The sequence below is a fragment of the Taudactylus pleione genome, unplaced genomic scaffold, assembly GCF_031769625.1.
Source record: "Taudactylus pleione unplaced genomic scaffold, aTauple2 ptg000464l, whole genome shotgun sequence".
Taxonomy (NCBI): Eukaryota; Metazoa; Chordata; class Amphibia; order Anura; family Myobatrachidae; genus Taudactylus; species Taudactylus pleione.
Genome location: NW_028284866.1, coordinates 1,992,675 through 1,998,261, shown reverse-complemented (window position 1 = coordinate 1,998,261; position 5,587 = coordinate 1,992,675). Strand labels below are relative to the sequence as shown.

The following is a 5,587-nucleotide window of genomic DNA, read 5'->3' as shown; positions in this document are numbered from 1 at the left end:
AGTATCAGTTCTCTGTGGCTGTGTTACGGGGGGCGATCATTCATATCGCCCCCCTGAATCCGCCACTGGGGGGGGGGTGCCGGAAGTGTGGGCAGTGCCGGCTCCCTCACTGTGACAGGAGCTGAGTGCTGCACTTAATGCTACAGTGCAGCACCCGGCTCCTGTCACTGAGGGTGAGCCTGCACCTTGGTGTCACCCCTCGGCGGGTGACACCCGGCTGCGTCCCGCACCCCCCTTGTTACGTCACTGCCCAAGTCCAATGTGGTTAAATGTAAGCATTAATTAGTTGATGTGCAGTATCTGAAAACTGTACTAATTTTGAAAACGATAACAGCTGGCAAAATGTATCCAAACGTTTGTTAAAGGATACAGCTTCTAGGCAACTAACTTGTGGGGGCCCCTACCAATCAAATTGTCAATATGATATGCTAACGATGTTATTAAAAAGTATAATGTGTGAATACTCCCAGCACCACAAATGTGTTAAACACACTAGTGCCCCAGTTCACATTATTCCACACAGATTCCACAGTTCACATATTCCACAGTGCCCTCCACACTGCTCATGTAGCAATGTGTGAGGGTCCCCAAAGTGTGTGACCACCCTGTCCATCCTGTTGTGAATCTGGCTCTGACTTCTACATCCAGTAAATATGTCGCTGATACAAGTGCAGTAAAATCTTGAAAATTCCTGATTCCACTCAGTCATCATGTACATACAGCAGGTAAAATAAGTATTGAACACATCAACATTTTTCTCAGTAAACATACTTGTAATGGGGCTATTGAAATAAAATTTTCACCAAATGTCAGCTAAAAAAACCCATGCAATCCACACATGCAAAGAAATCAAACTATAGATGTCCATAAATTAAGTTATGTGTAATAATGTGAAATGACACAGGGAAAAAGAATTGAACACGTTTACTGAAAATTATTAATTACTTCGTACAAAAGCCTTTGTTGGTAATGACAGCTTCAAGACGCCTCCTGTATGGAGAAACTAGTCGCATGCATTGCTCAGGTGTGATTTTGGCCCATTCTTCCACACACAGTCTTCAAATCTTGAAGGTTCCATGGGCCTTTTCTATGAACTCTGGGCCTGATTCAGAGCCGCTCGCTCTGAATCAGGGCCAGGCTTTTTTTTTTCTTTGGAGCGGCTGTGGGTGACCACCCACAGCTATAGCAAGCGGCCATGATGATGGTCGCGATGGTCAAGAGGGTCTCGTTCATCGCAAGCCCCAGAGAGCTTTTGGGTAGTCACCCCCCCGGCCCGCCCACCAAAGGGGGCGAGCTGTCACTCAACATCAACAGCTTGCCCCCTTTGGTGCGAGACCCGGAGCGTCAGATTGCCCGTCGCTAGCCGAGTCTCGCGCATGCGCACGACGGAGCCGGCTCCATTGTGCGTATGCGCTGTGGGCCACAATGGACCCGGTTGCGAGCGCTCAGGGCTTGCGACCGGGTCCGAATCAGGCCCTCTGATCTTTAGTACTTTCCATAGATTTTCAATTGGTTCCAAGTCAGGTGATTGGCTGGGCCATTCTAGCAGCTTTATTTTCTTTCTCTGAAATCAATTGAGAGTGTCCTTGGCTGTGTGTTTGGGATCATTGTCTTGCTGAAATGTCCACCCCCATATCATCTTCAGCATCCTGGTAGATGGCAGCAGATTTTTATCAAGAATGTCTCGGTGCATTTTTCCATTCATCCTTCCTTCAAACACATGGCATCAACAACAATACCTCTGCCAGGTGACCTGTAGTAGTGTACTGGCATGACACCACCAGAGCAGGCTTGCTTACCCTCCCGATTTGGCCAAGAGCCTCCCGAATATCGGGTGCAGCTCCCGTTCCCCCGGAAAGACAAGCAAGCCTTCACGGCAGCCGCCGACCCTCCCGGCTCCCCCCAGAGTAAAGATAGAAATCCCCGCAGCGGGGGGGGGCAGTGATACGATTCGTGCTGAACCACCTCATTGTGGTCCCGCCGGGGGCGGGGCCATGATGACACAATCACATGGTCACACCCCCAGTCCTGCCCCCAATACTTCATCATTGTCCGGCCACGCCCCCCGCTGTAAGCAGACATTCAGCTCCCTCCCAGAAGGAGGGACCTGAATGTCGGCAAGTATGCATCGGAGCCTTCTGGGATCCAGTGGAGGTTTTTAGTATCTTATTGAGGGGAAGATTTATTAAGTCTTCTATAAAAGAGAAATGAAGGTGTTACACATAGCAATCAATCAGATTCTAACTATCATTTTAGAGAATGTACTAGATAAATGATAACTAGGGGTAAATTTACTAAAGTGAGAGTTTTTAGAAGTGAGTTTTAAAAGTGATGTTGCCCATAGCAACCAGATTCTTTCTATTATCTTACCAATAAGGAGACTGATACTGTACGATACTGTACGATTCATTGGCAATTTTAATAGGGAGTGGAGAACTATCCAGGACATCATTCAGAAACATTGGTCGATTCTATTATTGGATGAGGATCTATCTAAAATATTAGGCACCAAAGTTGCAATGGGCTGGCGAAGGTCTAGAAACTTGCGTGATAATCTTGTTCAGAGTCATTATGTTAAATTCCCTAAGAAAGAGAACACCATGCAAGGTTCATTTCCATGCGGGACATGTAAAGCATGCCAGTACATGATAAAAAGTGATAGGGTCCAAGATAAATATGGCAATACCTCCTTGATTAAAGATTTTATTAATTGTAGTACCATGGGGGTTGTGTACTGTTTGACGTGCAGTTGTGATATGAAATACGTTGGGATTACAACAAGGAACTTTAGACAACGTATTTTGGAACATGCTGGGACTATCAGAAATGTTCGGTCTGATCTTACGAAATTTAAAAAATTGACCTCAGTTGCAAGACACTTTCACCTGTACCATAATGATAATACCAATGATTTACATATTTTTGGTTTGGAGAAAGTAACACTGGGAATTCGTGGCGGCGATCTCATGCAACAACTAATGAGGCGAGAGAGCTACTGGACATTCAGATTGGGTGCTTTATCCCCTAGAGGAATGAATGAATATATTAATTACAGTGTTTTTTTGTAAACATATCTTAATTCTTGGCAGTACTTCCTTTTTTTTTTTTTCTTTTTTTAACTATTCAATCTTGCGATTTTTATTTTATAATGATGCGTATTTACTATTTACACTGGGCACAAATTTTAACTAATTTATTCACTTTATTATAGTATTTCATATATTATTCACTCAGTCATTAAGATTGATATTATACCATTTTAGATAATATTTATTATTCTAACCTTAATTAATATTTATTACATCTTTCACTTATATTGGTACTCTTTATAATTTTTGTACCATCATATTATTAGTCCTTTCACTTATAATCTCTTTTTTCACATTTATTGGTACAATTATATTTTTATTTTTTATATTTATTTTTTCTTGTACCATCATAATATTTCACTTTTAGTGTTCACTCTTGATTTTAGTGTTTGTTTTATACCAGATAATCTGTTTTATTAAGATATATTATCACTCAATGTTATGATAATATCGGCGTTCTGTCTATGTGATGGTTCCCTCTTAGATTTAAAAGCCCCTATCACAATATAAGTCACTTGCACTTAATAATACTAGCAGGCGGTATATGAATATAAAATTTGGTCCTTTATGACTTTATATACTACCTTTCCTATTATAAACCTAGTTTTTTCCCACCTTTTGAAAAATTTGTGAATATCATCATATATTCATAACTTGATTTTTAAATACAACCTCGTTTATTTGTAATCTGCATAGGATCGCAGTATAACTCCGTTTAATTGTGATTTGTATGGGAGCTTAGTTTAATTATATGTAATATTAACCATATTTACTATGATCTTTGGATTGAATTTACATTGTTCAATATATTAGGATTATGTATAAATGTCCAATTTATCTAATTTTGAATATCAGGGCTTTTTTTCCTGACTTGCAGTTAATCGGCTTCTGAACTACATATCCCAATAGGCACTGCGTCTATCAGTATTAACTCTGTCCATTTATGATTTAGGTAGAAGCCTAGTATAATCTGATGTATCATTAGTTATACTAATTATGACCTTTGGATTGGACCTACATTGCTCAAAATAATAGGATTATATACAAACATCTGTTTTATCACTGTTTTTTTCTCTGACTTGCTGCTATCGGCTTTTGGACTACATATCCCAATAGGCATTGCGCTTATTTGGGACTATTTGATTGGTCTATTTCTCTCTGAACCTAACGCTAACTAATTGGATTGGAATGAAGCCTACTGCACTGTGATCAGTGCATCAGCTGTGAGCCGCGACTTTGGTCGCGGGCTAGTGACGTGTACTAGCTACACGCTTAAATGGATTACCATCTGCTTAGGTATTACATGAGGTGATCAAGCCTCGATGCGGGCGAAACGCGCGTCCTCCTTCTTCATATGACAGTCTGCTGACATCCAGGACAGCCCAGTCAGTGCACGGACTGGGCTCCGTTGCTTTTCCCCACACTGGTAACGTATAAAACTGGCAGATTACCATGTCTGGCCAGCTGGTTTGACTTATGTAGTGATAGTTTACCTTATATTGAACATCTCCTCTCCATAGTTATCTCTTTATTGCTACTCTATACAACGTATCCCTGCTACTTAGTTCACTTTCCATCTAATGTAGCTATTTTTCTATGCATCCCCTTTTTCTTATGGGTGACATGTAAATAGGATACTGAGGCTGTATGCTACTTCGCCTCAGCATAGCAATAACATGGGATTTTGATTGTTTATTCATAAGAGATTCATCTGGAAAAGGAGTGTTAGTTGCAGCTATCACAGAATATCACTATTATCTATAACATAACTTCAATGATGTCTCATTTTTTGTGATGATTGCATTTAGTACATGAATATTCAATGTGCTGTGTTAGGCTCTGTTACTTCATTTGTCACCAAGGGTAGAGTTCCTATTTTCTATGTGTATATGGAACTCGGCATTATAATTTTAAGACACAGTTATCTATGTGGTGTTATTTACAAGCTGTATATGCTTATGCTATATATGCATAACTGATTGCATCACAAGTAAGGCATGCCTATGCATCACCTGTCTTGACAGCAACGAACTATCAATTGGACCTCTCTGCTGAGAATAGTCCTACATTTTATAATAGGCTCAGACCGTGTGCATAGGGTGAATCCCCATATATTTTCAGTAGCGATGGTCTACAGTCATACTTCACTGATTATGCCCAAATCCGTCTGATCTTGGAAGCGATCCAGTGATAGGCCTGGTTAGTATTAATGTGGGGGACCACTTAAGAATACCAGGTTCTGTAGACATATATTGTACTGTTTAATGGGGATCATAAGACTGCATACTGTGTAGCCTATATACCAACTTTTATGGTATTTTCTGTGTCATTTCATAATTAAGCATAATAACTGGTACCCTTTATTTGGTGTGGGGTACTCTGCAGAAATTGTCCACTATATTTTCGCCAACAACATTATGTATGTATCTGGTATGTTTTTACTATACTAATAAAAGTTATATTTTACTCATGAATTCTTATATAAGTGTGCCCTAAGA

The 5,587-nt window shown here is 40.4% G+C and overlaps 1 pseudogene; it reads left to right on the top strand.

Annotated features, from left to right (window-relative positions):
- Nucleotides 1-5,218: 5,218 nt before the first annotated feature.
- On the top strand, nucleotides 5,219-5,337 carry LOC148504638 (5S ribosomal RNA; annotated as a pseudogene).
- Nucleotides 5,338-5,587: the final 250 nt, after the last annotated feature.